We start from the raw sequence: 19,617 nt of genomic DNA on the forward strand, positions 1-19,617 counted from the left end.
CCTGAATTATTAGACTTGAGTTTTAGGTTTTGGTTCTGTGTCTATTTATTTTATAGTTATGATAGACTTGGTTATAGTTTTGGTTTGATTTAATTTTATTTTTATTTAATTTAGGTTTATGTCAATTTGTTCTATAGTTATAATAGATTGAGTTTAGGTTGATTTTATTTAATTTAGGTTTATTAGATTTGATTTTATTCTTTTGGTTTAAAGTTTTAATTTTCGGAATTGAGGGTGAGTTATTTGGTTTATTTTTCTTTATGTAGTGAATGTTATTTTTTGGTACATAGTATAGATTGAGTCCTACTTGCGTGGTTAAGCAAGCTTTTAGAACCCAGACCTTAGTTTGATTTTTATTTTGAGTGATTAGAAATATAAATGTTTTATTAGTTGAGCTAGACTCGTATCCGAGTCTGGATTTATTGTACACCGCTCTTTGTGATCCCAGTATCATATCAAGGTACTTGGTTTGAGTTGTGAATTTGTTTCTAGTAGTTGTTTTAGTTCAATTACTTCTCCTTACAAACTGAAATTCTCCTTTCAAAGTATTGCAACTTGAGTTGGAGTTTTAGATTGAATCGACTTGATCATAGAGATTGATTTTAATTATTCGTTAAGTGTTTTATTTTCTAAATTTAGTTCATTTACTTGATTTTCATACAGGGTTAATCTCTTATGTAAACATGCAATTATTTTTAAAAATTTCTTGCTTAAAGTAAATTGTACCTCATCAGAACCTTCAGAAATGAGTGCGGACTCGTGGCTTGATTCAGATTTGGACCCGTCTTCTAATTCGCTTTCCGATCCTAGTCCATATGTCATTAGCGTGAGATAGTTGGTGTGTTTTGGTTCATCGTTGTCCGATTCATCCACGGATGATTCATCCCACGTTGCTTTGAGGGCTTTCTTTTTCTTTATATTTGGGCAGTCATTCTTGTAATGTCCATTCTTGTTGCATCCAAAACACGTGACGTTCGTCTTGTTGTTGTTGAAGTTGATCTTCTGCAGGTCCTTTTTAGTGAAGTTCTTCTTTCTCCTAGTGAACATCTTTCTTACAAGGTTCACCAGGTGTTCTTCATCATCGGAGTCTTGGTCAAACCTAACTTCAGGTTTTGGTTTGGCTCTGGCTTTCTCTTTTAATATTTTTGCAATAAAAGCAACACTTTTCTCGGGTTTGGCGTTAGTCTGTTCGTGCAGCTCTAATTCATAGAAAATTTCATCTAATTTCAATTTGGATAAGTTGCTCGAAATCTTATAGGCATCCACGATGGATGCCCACAATGCATTTCTAGGAAATGCATTTAGAGCGTACCTTATAAGATCCCGGTTCTCCATCTGGTGGTCGATTGTGTGAAGTCCGTTGAGGATATCTTTTATCCTCGCGTGCAGTTAACTAGCAGTCTCACCTTCCTGTATTTTTATATTAAATAATTTATTTAAATATAGATCTCGCCTACCTTGGCATATTTGTGTAGACCGACGCGATTTAGCTCCTTCTTTGTTAACTCGCACTAGATTATGTTGAGGGCCTTGAAGTCGATCTAGGCCTTCTTCTACATTTCCAGATTCTAATTCTCCTGGTCCATTGGAATTCCAGCGTTGTCAACTGACGCCTTGTACCCTTTGGTGACCCTAAACCATTGGTCGAAGTCAGTCTTCAGGTACACCTCCATCCGCTTCTTCCAATATGGGAAATTGTCCACATTGAAGAGTGGTGGACGAACAATGTTGTAGTTCTCGTTTTGGACCATGAAGCTTGCTGAAAAAGAAAACTAGAGGGAGGTACCAAGACTTGGTCTTGTATTAGTAGTGCTTGAAAAAAATAACTATAGATGATTCGAGTGGTGTTGCACCAACTTCGAGTAAAGCCATACGAAAAAGATTTATTTGAAAAGGTAAATTTTACTAATTCAAATCAGTTTCAAAAATCCAAAATAAAATGATTCCCCCAACTTGATTGGTGGTTGCACCAATTCAGAGCAGAACCTTGCTCTGATACCACTTGTTGGATCGAGTCACATGTGGAGGGGGGGGGGGGGGGGGGAATCATGTGATTTTGGAGATTTTATCTTTTCTTTTTAAAACTAAGATCAAAGTACGCAACGGAAAACTAAGTTAGACAACGAAGTAGAAAAGACACACAAGGAAGTACGCAACCACAGTCAGTTTACTTGGTTCGGAGCCTGCGACGACTCCTACTTCAAGATCCAAGTCCCGTTAACCTATCGATAGGTAATCCACTAAACGCTTCTTCCGGTACCTCCGGAAGAAGTTATCGAATACAAGATGAAAGTAGGACAGTGTAACAATCTACACTTCCTTTTTACAAGTATGACAAGTAAACAATAAATAAAAATTTATTACCAACACTTTAGAATATAGGAATCTAAACATGCTCGTGTTGGTGTTGGTCTGCCGGTAGCGGTCAGATATCATGGGGTAGTAGTGTAGAAGTAGCAGACAAGTTAAAGCAGTAGAAGAATCGTAGAAGCTCAGTCTTAAGTTTTATTTTTTTTCGTGTCTTTGAAGTGTTGGTTGAGGCCCTTTATATAGCCGAGCTAGACCTGATCCAGATCCACTGATCTCGGGAGCAGGATTTGACTCGACGTTGATCGATCGACTGATCCAACTGTTCAATCGATCGTTCCTGCCTAATTCAGTCCATCTTCCCATCCAGATTCAGCTTCGGATGAGTCTTTGTTCGGTCGATTGATACCGCTATCCTCGCTCGCTTAGCTGGTCTGATCTGATCAATTTGGCCTGATCTCGGTCACCGCATATCCACTATTTGGTCGACTGATCCATTGGTTAAGCCTTAGTCATAAGCTGTTGGTGTAGGGAGCACCAGACGATCGAACCTGAGTTTTGATTATGTCAAAGGGTCTAAAGTTAAGTTGTCTTGTGATCTAACAAGGCTGATTGAGCTTGCAGGAAAAGTCCTAACTGTTTTTAGACTAAAACCCTAGTAGATTCTAAGCAGCTAGAAAACCCTAGGGGGTGGTAATTCTAGGTCCTAGGGGTAGTAACCCTAGGTGATGAAAAGTCCTAGCTGCGGTTAGGCAGGTGAAAAATTCTAGGGGCGATAACCCTAGGTCCTAGGGAGTGGTAACCCTAGGTCCTAGGGAGTGGTAACCCTAGGTGGAAAGTCTTGGCGGGTCGAGCACTTCCGGCAAAATCCTAGAGTCGGGAATTCTAAGTTGAAATCCGAGTGGTCACAGACCAGGTGGAAGACTGGACGGGTCAGAGATCGGGCGCCCAGCGGAGAAGACCTGAAGACTCGGACGTTGAGCAAAAGTCCAGTCTGTCTAGATGACCGGTCTGGCAAAAGGTAAAATCTCCTAAGAGGAGTAGGGGAGGAAGTATTCCCCTAAGAGAGAACAATAGGCGTCGGTTCGACCAAGAGTTTCGACGAAACTCAAAGTCAGAACCGGATAGTCAAAAGCTATCAAATTTTATATTATATATATTATTTTTTATTTGGACTAACTTTAATTTGTAAAAAATAAGGGGCTGAAAAAAGCTTGTCCGAGCGCCCGGAAGGGGCCTCGGTGGTCGGAACTAGCCAGGGCACCTGGAGCTGGTCCGGGTGCCCGGAGTCAGTCCAGGCGCCCGGAACCCAAAAATTATCTACAAGCTGATGTGGCATGCGTCGATTGGCCGAACCACATGGTCCAGGCGCCCGGAGTGGTTCCAGGTGCCCAAAACAGCCTATAAAGCCTTCGACCAGGAGCTTAACAGCAACATTCAGAACGACTTCTGCTCTTGCGTGCTGATCAGAAAATGCCTCATCGATGCCCTAACGCTACTCTGATGACCTAGAACAAGAATCTTCAAATCTGAAGTTGTTGGTATTCTTTATTTTATACTTATTTTAATATTATAAGTTCACTCTTGTACTTATTCAGAACAGATGGTGGATTGCCCATTGAAATCACTCTCATGTGTGAGCCTTGGAGTAGGAGTCACCACAGGCTCCGAACCAAGTAAAAGAAAGCTTGTTAGCATTGCTTGTCTTTTCAGTCTTTATTCTGCTGCATATTTTGTGTATTTTCTGAAACGAACGTGAAAGCCACGAGTGCTATTCACCCCCCCCCCCCTCTAGCACGTCTACAATCCTACACAAGCTGATATGATCTCCGGGGTTCAGTCATTGATCTGGACATTCGGTCGACTGATTCCAGTAAAATTCTAACCTGCACAAATATTAGTCTTCCTGCAAAACAGAGTTAGAATAACAAATAATAAAATATGTAAAGATAAGTTTTGATAGCCTTCAGATTGTCCGATCCTGACTTTGAGTTTTGCTGAAACTCTAGGTCAGACCGACGCCTACTATTCCCTCTTTGGGGAGCGCATCCTCACCTAATCACTCTTCTCTAGTGACCCACCTTTACTTACCAATTTGTTGTTTGTTGACTAGCCTCTTGACCCACCAGGTCTTCATGTCAGTTGTCCGGTCCCGCGGATACAACTGGACTTCTGCCAGTTATCCGGTCCTATGGACCTAACCAGACTTCCTGTCAGATATCCAATCAGCCTGTTGTCCTATCTGGTCTTCTCACCAGCTATTAGGTCCTGCAGACCTAGCTAGATTCCAGCCCGGTGTTTAATCCTTCGGACTCGTCAATTCCTATACACTCGGTAAAGTAGTTAGATCACAAAACACCTAACTTAACTCACTTGTCATTTATCAAAACCTAAGTTAGACCGTTAGTGTAAACTGCACCAACAAAAACTCTACCACGAATGGTCCCGTGGGCAGTTAGGGTAAGTAGATAGTCGCTGCCTGCAGGTGAACTCGCTACCACGAATGATCTCGTGGCCATAAAAGGTATATATATAGCTATCTAGCTTTGAACTGCACGTGAACTCGCTACCACGAATGTCTCGTAGGTAGACGTATGTATCATGATCACTGTCGATTCTCTCGACCACAATGGGAGACAATGGTCGACAGGATATATCAAGGGTCGCTAATGACTCTTTCAACCATGAATGGAAGATAATGATCGACAGGGTATAACAATGTAGGTCTAACCTCACTAGCATTTAGGCATGAGCCTAAATAATAATCAAAGTCTAATAGGATACTCGATATCCTACAATACAGTATGGTCCTACTAATATCCGGGCATGAATAATTATTGAGTTGGTAACTTAGTTCAATATTCTACCGTTAAGCTATGGTATAGTGTCGCTAGCAAAAATGGTACGAGTATAAATGGTCATAAATAGTATGGATAATAACGAGACTACAAGGATATCAAAATAGATCAATATACCAAATCAAGTAATAAAAGATTAAGCTCAAGAAGCAAGAGCGAATAAAGTCAAGGTAAATACTATTAGAACGCGTTGACCGGCTAGAAGGGGGGTTGAATAGCCTGCACAAATGAAAACAAAACTACCCTTCTCGGACTTTCAAAAGAACACTTGCATTAATTAAAGAAAGAACTAAAAAGGTAGAGGCACAAGAATTTTTACTTGCTTACAATCAGGGAGATTGTTAATCCAAGGAATGAACCACACTAGTATCTCCTTCAAGCGGAAAAGCTTCTTACAGCAATAACATACAAAAAAATAGAAACTAAACTAAAAATGGAAGCACACAAGTGTTGGTTTGCTAATTGCTTGGATGAATTGAAAAGCTTTTGGACCAATGCTATATTTATAACTTTGGTCGGGGTGCCTGGAGGGTTCCAGGCGCTTGGGAAGGGGATAAAACTTTATCCCTTTCGCATAAATCACGTTTGACCGTAATCTGGATGAAATCCTGGTTCGGGCGCCCTGGACTGTTCCGGGCGCCCCGGACTGTTCCGGGCGCCCCGGACTGGTCCGGGCCCTCTACTCCGATTCAGCTTGTCTCGGTCCGGGTCTTCCACTCCGGCTCCGCTTGCTTGGGTGATCTCGGCCATTCGGAATAGGGCTCACCCGAACCCAACTTCTGACCTTCTCGAGCAAATTTCCGCTCCGGCTTCTCATCCCTCGAAAACGACGCGCGCCTCCTTCTCGTCCGCCCGCGTACTCTTCAGCAGCACCTCGTCCCTCGGATGCACCCAGCCCGTCAGCTCTCTCTCATGCTGTCCTTCTCACTAGCTACGTCTTTTGCAAGACTCCTTGTCCTTCTAAGCTCCTACACACTTAGACACAAGGTTAAAACACTACAGGACCTAACTTAACTTGTTGATCACATCAAAATAGCCTTGGAGTTCCAACAATCTCTCCCTTTTTGATGTGAGCAACCTAAGTTAAGCTAAGGTAAATAGACATACATGAAAAACAAATAATATTGCAATAAATTGTAAAAAAATAAAAAATTGTAATCTAACTCCCCCTAGACTTAACATTTTCCTTCTCCCCCTTTGATCACATAAAAAAATGGGATACCAAGAAAAAACTCTAAGGGCAATAACTTTGAAAACTTTGTAATTTTTGAAAATTATCGATATCATCAAAAATTTACAATAACTTATTTCAATACTTAGAAAAAAAATTCTAAGTAATTTTTTTTTTAAAAAAAATCTAAGTTAAAAAAATTCTAAGTTTAGACAATTTTGCAAAAAAAAAAATATTCTAGAAAAATTTACAAGCATAAATATTTTTGAGAACTTTTTTTAAAAAAATTAAAGCAAGAAAAATTTTCTAAGTTAAAAATTCTATGCTTAAAAAGAATTTTAATTAATTTTTAGAAAAAAAATGTTTGAAAAAAACTTTTTAAATCATAATTTCAATTTTAATGTTTTATCAGTAAGTTAATTAAACATTTTATTTTAATATTTTGGATTCGAGGCACTAGACCTTCTTGGTTATTTTAGCAACAACCATTTTTTTAGACAAAGCCTCGTAAAGAAATTTAACATTTAATTTTCTCGCTGAAAGCGCTAAGTGTAATTCAAAGTTTAGTTTAAGCAAGACTTTGGAACCCAATATATGTTTCATCCATCTGAATTAACTAAGAATTTCCTAGGGACATATCTCTTTGGAATATTCCTAATTTGTCCCTTGTGATATCTATAATACCAATTTAAATTAGTGAATTTTCTATAGCTTGTGTTTAATGAACATGTATGATTTTTCAAGTTATCTACTTGTATTTTCAAATTTTCATTTTCTAATTTTACTTTATCTAATTCTTCTAATGGGCAAGATTTAGCTAGAATTACTTTTAAATTTTTAATCTCTTTTTCTAACTTACAGTAATCCTTAGTTAATAATTTAACAAACTTAAATAATTTATCGGGAGGAAGAGATCGTACCTGACTTACCTTGTCGATCTCATTATCTATGTCTCCCCCTAAGAATTTCTTAGGGACATATCTCTTTGGAATATTCCTAATTTGTCCCTTGTGATATCTATAATACCAATTTAAATTAGTGAATTTTCTATAGCTTGTATTTGATGAACATGTATGATTTTTCAAGTTATCTACTTGTATTTTCAAATTTTCATTTTCTAATTTTACTTTCTAATTCTTCTAATGGGCAAGATTTAGCTAGAATTACTTTTAAATTTTTAATCTCTTTTTCTAACTTAGAATAATCTTTAGTTAATAATTTAACAAACTTAAATAATTTATCGGGAGGAAGAGATCGTACCTGACTTACCTTGTCGATCTCGTTATCTGTGTCTCCCCCTGAACTGTTGCTTTCTTCCGACGTAGCTCCCCCTTCATCGATGCTCTCGATGCTCATTTCATACGAGCTTGAATCATAGTCCTCGTCTTGATGACTTGCCATTAATGCAAGCCCGGAGAAGGTCTCGACATCCGATTCGGACGATGTATCATCCCACGTCGCTTTTAGTGGCTTGAATTTGTTCGGTTGGACAGGCTTCTTTCCTTTGTCCTTGTTTCTTAGCTTAGGGCAATTGTCTTTGACATGCCCTTCTTCGTTGCAATGGTAGCATTGGATCATCCTTTTCTTTCTACCCTGTGGATGGTTAGTTTTTCTAAATTTACATAATTTCTTAAAATGTCTCACCATCATTACCAGCTTCATCGTTGAGAGAGGATTCTGACTCTTGTTCGTCTCTCGATGCCTTTAGGGCGATGTTGTACTTCGGCTCCTTAGTACCTGCACATATCGATTCATGCACTTCAAATCTAGAAAATAATACTTCTAAGGAAATAGTTTCTAAGTCCTTAGATATATAAAAAGCATCTAATATAAAAAGCATCTACTAGTGATACCTATTTAGTATTTCTAGGAAAAGAATTGAGTGTGTACCTTAGTGAATCTCGGTTACTTACCTTTTCTCTGAGATTCGAAAGTTCGGTGATGAGCTCCTTAATTCTCGAGTGTAGATGTGCAATTGTCTCATCTTCTTCACGTCGCAGGTTGGTGAGCTGGATGCGAAGTAAGTCCCATCTTGCGAGTTTGGCTTCTGACGTCCCTTTGTGTAGTTCAAGAAACTTCTCTCAAAGTTCCTTTGCTAAATTGTAGGTGCCGATCCGGTTGACTTCTTGTGGCAAAAGGACGCTAAGCAGATGAAACTCTACTTTGTCGTTTGCCACGTAGTCGGCCTCCTCCTTTTTTATCCACTGGTATTCTTCCTTATCTTCGGGTGCTACAAAACCGAATTTCATAATTAAAAGTAACTCAAAGTTTGTTTTAAAAATACTTGCATTCGCTTTTTCCAGCTAGCGAATTCTCCTTCGAACTTCGGCAGGTATATGCTTGGTCCGACCATTGATTCACTGCTTCGATCAACGGTTAGTCCTCCTGAAGCATCCTGGCTCTGATACCACTTGTTGGAATGCGTTGGCCGGCTAGAAGGGGGATTGAATAGCCTGCACAAATGAAAACAAAACTACCCTTCTCGGACTTTCAAAAGAACACTTGCATCAATTAAATAAAGAACTAAAAAGGTAGAGGCACAAGAATTTTTACTTGGTTACAATCGGAGAGTTGTTAATCCAAGGAATGAACCGCACTAGGATCTCCTTTAGGCGGAGAAGCCTCTTACAGCAATGATGTACAAAAAATAGAAGCTAAACTAAAAATGGAAGGGCACAAGTGTTGGTTTGCTAATTGCTTGAATGAATTAAAAAGCTTCTGGACCAAGGCTGTATTTATAGCCTTGGTCGGAGCACCTGGAGGGTTCCAGGCGCCTGGAAAGGGGATAAAACTTTATCCCTTTCGCATAGATTGTGTTTGACCGCAATCTGGATGAAATCTCGGTTCGAGCGCTCGGAAGGGTTTCGGGTGCCCAAACTAAGAAAGTCAACAATATTGACTTTTTTAGTCCGAGCCCTCTGCTCCGGTTCAACTCGCCTCGGTTCGGGTCTTCCGCTCCAGCTCTTCTTGCTTGGGTGATCTCGACCATCCTGAATAGGGCTCACCCGAACCTAACTTCCGGCCTTCTCAAGCAACCTTCCGCTCCGGCTTCTCGTCCCTCGAAAATATCGCACGCCTCCTTCTCGTCCGCCCGCGTACTCTTCCGCAGCACCTCATCTCTCGAACACACCGAGTCCGTCGACTCTCTCCCGTGTCGTCCTTCTCGCTAGTTGCGTCTTTTGCTTGACTCCCTACACTCTTAAGCTCTTGCACACTTAGACACAAGGTTAAAATACCACAGGACCTAACTTAACTTGTTGATCACATCAAAACAACCTTGGGGTTCCAACAAATACAACTATCAACTAGAATAATAAGTCATACACTAAAGTCAATGAACTATGAAAGTAAGGGAAGAAAGTACTCGCCTCTATGTGTTGGTCACGCTGAATGTCTTCTAATCTGGGCTCTTGACCCAAATCAGATCTGCTGCTCAGTGAGGAATCAGATGCAGCTGCAATGAAAATGGAGCTCTCCACTTAGATCTGTAGCTGCTCGATAAAAATCCTAGATGCAGCTATAAGGAGGTGGGGCTCTCCTCTTCGAGTTGTTCTCGCGGCATGGTAGTGAATGAAGTGGCTAAATTTGGCACCGATGAAGAGATGGCGACACACTGTGAGATTGTGCCAACGCTGATCTTGTTGACGAAGGAAGAAGGGACGAGAAAAAGGCAATCTGCAAGGATTTAGGACACGACTGCGTTCTATGCTTGTGCTTGAAGAATACTGGCAAGGGGCAAATCGGCAGTAGTTGGTTGGAGAGGGAAGAACAGATGGCGATCGACTAGATGGAGATCGATGGATCCTTGCTCGTGGCGGAAGAGAGCCAATCGCATCGTCGGGCCGGCCTCATGCGGGCAAGAGACGCAAAGAGAGAGAAGAAGGTGAGTCTCGTGGCAAGAGTGAAGGACGTGCTATGCCAGTGGCGGAGCTTGGCAACAGTCGGCAACGGTGACACGTCTGGATAATGGATCGCGTGAGATCATGACGCATGGGAGAGGGGAAAGGATCGGTGAAAAATAAGAAGATAGACTAAGGTTTTCTATTTGTACTTTTTAGGTTAATTGATCCAACTTTATGTTGATCAAATTAATCAACTCCCAATTAAATGAGCATTCTAAACATGCTCTCTCTTAGTCTAATAAATCTATCCCTTAAAACTTGTCATCCGAACTCGGATTAAATCTTGAAAATTTTTAAAAAATTCTTACAAGGCATTTTCTTAATTAACATCATTATTTAAATGTTATTTAATTGTCGAATCTAACACAAAGTATGCTGAGGACTAATCCACCGATGGATTGAGGGATTGTCCACCTTACGGACACGCCGTGAAGTAGGAGCATCATCTCTAAACCAAGTTAAACGAACGTGTTAGGGTTTGTTTTACTTCGTGTCTTCTTAGTCTTTAGGTTTAGCTTTCGTTTATACTTGTTGTTTGTATTTCCGTTGCACTAACGAGTATAGGAAAGTGATAGAAGTGGGTGACTATCTACTCACCTCCTCTAGTCGATGTCAAAAGTCCCAACAATTTATTAGTGTCATTATAAATTAATTAAGATGACATTTTAAAATGACCATATAAATTATCATTTGTGTCAATTTTTATTGTCTTATAATTGTCTATATAAATTAGTTTATGTGACATTTAATTTTTTTTCCTTTATTATGATAATAATAAGGCATATATAATGTCATTATATCTCTAAATTGAGACACTTTTGAAATTAGTATTAATATTTTATAATAACATTATAAAAATATAAGAATACTAGTGGATCTAAGACAATATCATTTTATATGACATTTATCAGTGATGTCATGATAACTTAAATGTCACTAAAAATATACTATAAAAATATTTATGTGTATTCTTCAAGAGCATTATTTTTGTAGGGTAAAGGTCGCGCAGCCAGCCAAGCGGCCATGCGACTACATGACCAACCAAGTAGTTCGAGAGTCACCTGACCGAGTTGCTAGGCAATCATGTAGTCATAGGCAGCTATACAGCTGCACAGATGACCAAGGTAATGATTTTTTTAATATTATAGAGAGAGAGAGAGAGAGAGAGAATTGTTATACTACGGACCATTTTTTATGGATTGCTATGGACTGCCCTCGTGGCGGGTCCATGTCATTTTTTTTAAAAAAAATATAAAATAAAATACATCTTCTTCTTTTTTTTCTTCATTCTCACTGGAACTGGTCACCATGCTCACCGCACCTCCTCGTTTGCCGACCACTTGCCCAGCCGGTAGTTGCCTGCGCACTACCGGCAGCCTTCGGCCGCCTGACCCCACCCCAACTTTAGACTAGGGGGAAGGTGAACCCTTAGGGGATCGTGTAAGTACCCCAGGATAGTTTTGATATGGTCAACCAAGTTCAGTTAGGTCTTGTTGTATTTGATCCTTTTGTCTAAGTGTGCAGAAGCTTAGGAACATAAGAAGTCAAGCAGAAGATACAACTAGCGAAAAGGATGGCATGGGAAAGGAGTCGACAAGCTAGGTGCATTTGAAGGATGAGATGCTATGGAAGAGTACACCGACGGACGAGAAGGACATGCGCAGCGGTCCGAGGGACGAGAAGCCGGGGAGGAAGGATGCTCGAGGAAAAGGCCAGAGTTGGGTTCGGGTGAGCTCAATTCTGGATGGCCGGAGCATCACCCAAGCGAGCGGAGAAAAAATAGTTTACAAGGGAAGCTAACTATTTTCGGATGACTAGTGTCGAAGGCGCCTTCAAAGGCTTAGAAGGTGCCTTCTATGAACAGTACCAAAGGCGCCTTCCATGAACAGACGAAGGCGCCTTTAAAGGCGCTTGAAGGCGATTTCAGTGAATAGTACCAACCTAAAGTAACCGTTTGTTGTCGTTGAGTTGTGAATAAAAATTTATCCACTTGAAGGTGTCTTCCACCCATGGATAGGATTTTCTATGAGCTATAAAAAGGCCCCTGAAGGTAGGAAATATTTAACAACTTGAACAACAAGTATTGTACACTTTTCTATTCTTTCTTTTGAGTTGTCAACTTCTGTAAGAGGCTTCTCCACCTGCAACAAAGGAGAATTCTAGTGGAGTTTTCTTCAACACCTTGGATTAACAACCACCTAGGTTGTAACTAAGTAAATAGTATTGTCCTCTTACTTTTCTCTATTTAGTTGTTCAATTAAGTTATTATTAATCTAATCAAAGGATCGAGAAAGGAGTTTTTGTTTTTGATAGGCAATTCACCCCCCCCCCCCTTCATGTCGGTCCTGTTGCACCAACAAATGGTATCAGAGCCCAACTGTCTCATAAGGACTAACCACTGACTGAAGCATTAAAACGATGGTTGGACCAACGATCTCCCACCGAAGTTCGAGGGAGAATTTGCATCTTGGAAGAAACGCATAGAGGTATTTTTGAAAACTAATTTTGAAATACTATTAATCATTAAATATGGTTTTGTAGCTCCCAAAGACTCCCAAAGAAATGAAAAGGAAGAATATCAATGGATCAAGAAGGAGCAAGCAGACTTCATGGCAAACGGAAGAGTCGAGTTCCACCTACTCAGCGTACTTCCATCCCAGGAAGTAAATCGGATCAGAGATTACGACTCAGTAAAGGAACTTTGGGAGAAATTCCTGGAACTGCATGAAGGAACTTCCGAAGCAAAACTCCTGAGACGAGACCTACTTCGGAACCAACTGACAAACCTCCGAATGGAAGAAGGTGAAACAATAGCACACCTGCACTCGAGGATCAAAGAACTCATTACCGGACTAACAAATCTTGGAGAAAAGGTAACGAACTGAGATTTATTAAGATACGCTTTAAATGCATTTCCTAGGACACCTAAGTGGACATCTATATTAACTCGTTTTATATATCTAAATACCTCGAAGCCAGTTCATTAGAAAATCTTTTTTCCACATTTGAACTTCACGAATCTAGATGTGCAGAAACGAAAAGGGAGCCTAGTCAGAACATTATCCTGAAGGAAAGAACGGACGATCCAGACTTTGAAGCATCATTTGATGAAGATGAAATGACTCTAATGATAAGAAAATTTAGTAAATTTATTAAATCTAATAAATTTAATAAGTCATAGGCAAAGAAGCACTTTCAAAGCAAGAGAAAGGTCCGATGCTACAACTGCCAAGGGGAATGGCACATCAAAGACAACTGTCCAGAATTAAAGAAAAAGGACAAGGACAAGGAAAATAGACCAACAAGATCCAAGCACATGAATTTGAAGGTTACATGAGATGAATCATCGTCCTCTGAGTCCGAGATTGAAGCTTTCTCCGGACTAGCCTTACTAGCCGACCACAAAGAAGAAGATGAAAGTAGCTTAGAGATAAGCATCGATGAAGGGGAAGGATCATCATAGGAAAGCTGCAATGAAGGGGGAGTATCAAATCACCAAGTAAGTGAGGTACATGCACTATCTCCAAAACAGTCTTTTAATTTTATCAAAATACTTTCTAAAAATTTGTGCAAATTAGAAAGAGAAAATGTGAATTTAAAAAGAAAATTAGCTAACGCATGTCCACTAGAACGGTTTGACAATTTGAAAATAGAAAATGTTAAATTAAAAGAACAAATAGAATCTTTGAAAAGTGACTATGCATGTTCATCTCCAAATTTAAATTTTATAAATTACATATAGCTAAATTGGTATATAAAGAATCATAGGGGTCAAATTAGAAAAATCTATAAAAATTATGTTCCACTAAAATTCTTAAAAAATCTAGTAGGTAGGAACCTATATTGGATTCCAAAATCTTTTTTAGATTTAATTTTTACCGTCTTATCTGATGATTTGATCTACTAACAGAAAATTATTTCAATTTTTTTTTATTTTTGTTCAATAATTTTTTTAACAAAAAAATTATATTGTTCAATTTAAAAAATATTTTGCAGATTTAATTTTGCAAAAACTTATTTTTTTGGGAAATAATATTATCTTCCTTAACTATGAAAAAAAATTTTAACTTTTTTTTTTTGACCGTTAGATAATTTTCTAAGAATTTATTAACGAATATGGCATTTTGAGTATTAAAAATTAGTTACTTTACTACAATAAATTATTTCTGTTAGACTAAATAATATCTTTCTATGAAAAATTTTCTACTAGTTTACCTTACTCTGCTTAAATTTGAAAAAAAAATTTCAAGATTTTTTGAAACCGAAAAGTAATTATTAAATTATATTTTGTCAAAACATATACTTAGTTATTCAAAATAGAATATATTTGAAAATTAATTATGAAAAATACTAGCATACTAGTAATATTAGTAATGTACCCCTAGAAATTTTTTCAAATTTGTTAATCTATTTTTCTGATGTGATCAAAAGGTGAGAAATAAGTACAAGTTAAGGAGAAGTTAGGATATTTTTTTAATTTAGAATTTTTTCTTATTTTACAAAGAATTTGTGATCTACTTTAGTTATGTTATTGCATTTTTAACCCTAACTTGAATTTGGGTGGATGTACATCAAAAAGGGGGAGATTGTAAGTACCCCTAGGTAGTTTTGATGTGGTCAATCAAGTTCAGTTTGGTCCTGTTGTATTTGATCCTTGTGTCTAAGTGTGTAGGAGCTTAGGAACATAAGAAGTCAAGCAGAAGACACAGCTAGTGAGAAGGATGACACGAGAAGGGAGTCGACGGGCTCGATGCATCCGAAGGACGAGATGCTGCGGAATAGTGCATCGACGGATGAGAAGAATGTGCATGACGGTCCGAGGGACGAGAAGCCGAGGAGGAAGATTTCTCGAGTAAAAGGCCAGAGTGGGTTCGGGTGAGCTCAATTCTGGATGGCCGGAGCATCACCCAAGCGAGCGGAGCAAAAATTGTTAATAAGGGAAGCTAACCATTTTCAGATGAACAATGTTGAAGGCGCCTTCAAAGGCTTGGAAGGCGCCTTCCATGAATAGTACGAAGGCGCCTTCCAAACCTTTAAAGGCGCCTTCAGTGAATAGTACCAGCTTAAAGTAACTGTTTGTTGTTGTTGAATTGTAGATAAAATTTTATCCACTTGAAGGCACCTTGAACCCTTTTGAAGGCGCCTTCCACCCATGGATAGGATTTTCTAGGAGTTATAAAAAGGCCCCTGGAGCTAGGAAATATTCAACAACTTGAACAACAAGTATTGTACACTTTCCTAGTCTTTCTTTTGAATTGTTAACTTCTGTAAGAGGTTTCTCTGCCTGCAGCAAAGGAGAATTCTAGTGAAGCTTTCTTCAACGTCTTAGATTAACAACCACCTAAGTTGTAACCAAGTAAATAGTATTGTCCTCTTACTTTTCTTTATTTAGTTGTTCAATTAAGTTATTATTATTACTTTGCTGGTCTAATCTAATCAAAGGATCGAGAATGGAGTTTTTGTTTTCGACAAACAATTCACCCCCCTTTTGTCGGTCCCGCTGTACCAACAAATCGCAACATGGATTTCGGCCACGATCCGGCTCGATCGTTGTTGGATTCCAGCCGGTGCGATCATGGCTAGAATCCGTCGCGATCGGTCGGAATCTGGTAGCTGCCAGACCCCTGCTGGTCGTGGGGGGATTGCAACCGGAATTCTGCTGAAATCTAGCCGCAATCAGGCCGCCATGCTAGCAACTGCGATCGTGGCCAGATTTTGATCGCATTGTGGTCTGGATTTTGACTACGATCCGACTAGAATCCCAGTGAGGTAGGCACGGTGGGCGGGTAGCCAATGGCAAGGCAGGCGCGGTTGGCACAACTGCGAGCGGTTTCATAAGGAGAGGAGAACGAAAGAAAAAAATATAAGAGAAAGAGAAAAAGATGTATTTAAAAAATAAAAAAAAATGACATGGATCCATCACAAGAGCCAACGTGGGCCTGATGTTGCAAGGAGCTATCTAGGACCGAGCTGGATTTTATGTTTATCGTGCATGCATGATAGGCATGATCATTGGTTATATTAGGTACTTTGAATTTTGTATTGCATTTACATCTATACCGCTCATATTAGTCTCTTTGCCACCTACATTAAGCTTCATATTGCTTGTGCAAGATCTGTATAACTCATATCGCCTCATATTTGTGACATGTAAGCATGTTAATTAGTATAACCTTTTTTGCCCATATACTGGACTCCATATTATCAAAGTGATATGTCTTGCTCATATCTATAGATATACCATCAGACTTTAATCGCATGTTCTTTCCCTCTGATTGTGGGCTTCAAAAGTCTTGCCTGCTGTAGTAGTTCTATCTAGCCAAAAGATCAATGTCTACTTTTTAGAGTTAATTAGAAAAGTCTTGCCCTCTTAGTGACAATGCTATCTGCAAGATATCTAACCTCCTCAAACTACAATATCCTTATTGAGCTAGAGTCTACAGTTGGCAAAACAAGTTGATATCGATACATAGAACTGGAGATACATTCAATAATAGTTGAAAATTGATCTGAATACATAGAACTGAAGATAAATTATCAAGAGGATAAAATAGAAAATGCACTTAACAAGGTGCATTTTTTGATAAATATCAAAATAACGTATACCTTTTTGATAAATTTAAATATCCATATGCGTCCTTTATCAAATTATCGTACATTCATCTTCCGTAAAGAGATAAATTATAAAATTATAAAAAGATAAATTAAAAAGCTATAGATAGTTAATTAGGGTGTAGAGAGTTTTTAAATTTATGATTTATGAGAGTCATTTCATTTTATCTTGTCATTTTTCCGATTACTGAAAATGAAACTACTGACTGGAGTCTTCAAATAGGATAATATCCGTGACTCAGCATTGGTGCCATAAATGAAAAAGAAGGAGCAAAATTAAAAATGATATGTGATATTTTTATTAAATACTTAAAAAAATTATTAATAATGATAAAATATATTAAAATTTATTTAAATATAGATATGAATTATATTTTAATATTCACATCATGAAATTTAATATAATTTTTTAAAAAAATTTAATATAAAACTAGTTTACATTTATATTGAATGAATTTTTATTTACATTTCTAACCGATTGAAGTAAAACATAAGAGAAGTGTGACTACTATCTATCTATTGAATAAAAAATAAATTCAGTTAATCTCATTAATTAATTTTAATATGACTATTATCTATGAATAAAAGTGACAAAGAAGGGATTTTCAAAGAAGTGTTCTCCTATCAAAACACAATATTAAAGTAAAAGAATTTAGAAGTTTAGATATTTCTATTTTTTTATATTTATCTTGAGATGATCGGTCCATTGAATTTTCTCATCGGCCTGGGTAAATCTTGATGTTCAAATATTTATATTTTTTATTCACTTAGAGATGATCGATCAATCCCATAGAATTTTGTCACCAACCTTGATAAATATGATGGTAAAAGATAAATACGTTTGCCCCCAGTGTCCCCGTTAATCCGTCCCAGAGTCAACACAGAGAAGGTAAATTACGGGCGGCTACTAATCTTTGGAATAGTGACTAGCACATAAGGGAGACATTTATCTCGACTTTGTCGATATTCGAATCTCAGATCTCATAATGACAACACTTCATGCGTTAGCCACTAGATTCATCCGAGGAGACCCAACCTAGGTAAATATGGGACTATGGTGAGCGGTCCAATACCATGAGTAATTCGAATGCCACATATATTTATTTATATCACATGTGAATTGAATTCTCATTGTTTAAAAACAGTTCATCTGGTTACCATAGCATCAAGTCCCTAAGGGCAATCAAAACACAGGTAGTCAGAGGCATGAAGAAAGATATGTTTAAACGCGTCTAGTTTCATCCTAACATCTCATATGATAATATATCATATCTCAATTATCATATTGCACCAGTACTACTATTTAGTTGAGCATCAAAGTTAATTTAATTTTTAGAATCACCCAATGAATTGAATTCTCTGCTACATTGGGCTAAAAACTTATTATCATCATTCTACATTTAAGCTAAGAAAGGTCTCTTACCAAAATAGCAATTTTAAATTATTTATAATTTTTTAAAAAAATTGTGCCCTTACACTTTTTAAATCTAAAACACCTCAATTCCCTTCTCCTTTTTGTTTATCTAAAAACACTTACTTTATAGAATTAATTTATTTTTTACTTTTTAAAAATCAAATAAGAAATTTAATCACGTAAAAAATCTAAGAAATATCCAATTAAAAATATTTTAGATTTTAAATGAATTCATTTGAATCCACTAATGCATAAATACTCAATAAACTACATAAATAAATAAATAAATAAATGAATAAATAACCAATTGAAAATATAAATCCGTTCTTAAACCTTAAAAAAAAGTACAACGGTATTTGTCAAATATCTACCAAAAAATATGAAAACCTTTTTAGGTTAAATAAAAACTATTTAAAATTAATTTAAATTACTTTAATGCTATTATAATAAGTGTTACATTGGCTAAAATTACTATATTGTCTAATATTAAAACAAATTTAACTAATATTAAATTATTTTTAAATTTATAAAAGTTTTATCAAAACTACTATAATAATATTAGAATAAAAATACTTTTAAAATAAAAATATAACATAATAATTGATGAGACCAAATACTAAGTTTCATGCTTAGAATAAATAAATATCAAAATTTTAAAAAATTACTTATTAGAATGATGATATGCTGTCCGATTTCTATGCATGATTTTATCCACGACTGATTCACACTTATCGAATGCTGATATGTTGTCTGACTCTGTGTGCAACTTCATCTGTGACTTGACTCACATTTCCGAGCGCCCAATATACTGAGTCGAGCACGGGAATCAGGTAACAATTAAATTATATATATAGAATAATGATATGTTGTCTGAATCCTTGTGTGTGACTCTGTTGGTGACTGGCTCACGCTTCCAAGCACCTAGATGACTTTCGGACGCCCACCCCGCACACTAAGTTGGGCACAGGAATCGAACCGAATATCAAATTTTATATATAGAATGATGATATGATGTTTGACTCCTCGTGTGCGACTCATTCCGTGACTGACTCACACTTCCGGGAGATTTGATCACTTCCGGACGCCTCGTACATTGAGTCGTGCATGTGGATCGGACATCATATCGAATTATATATAGAATGGCAATTTACCAAAGGATAATACTAAATGGCTAGAATTTAGCCATCCAGAATATATACATGTATATGTATGTAGAGACATTTTAGTAATATCATATATACATATTAATTACATGCATTTACATGCATGCATTATGATTGGTAGATAAAATTTCTAGCTGGTCAGATTATGGCCAACAAGATTTACTCTTTACCAAAAGACGTACTTGAAAAT

This window comes from Zingiber officinale, chromosome 8B, assembly GCF_018446385.1.
Source record: "Zingiber officinale cultivar Zhangliang chromosome 8B, Zo_v1.1, whole genome shotgun sequence".
NCBI classification, from domain to species: domain Eukaryota; kingdom Viridiplantae; phylum Streptophyta; class Magnoliopsida; order Zingiberales; family Zingiberaceae; genus Zingiber; species Zingiber officinale.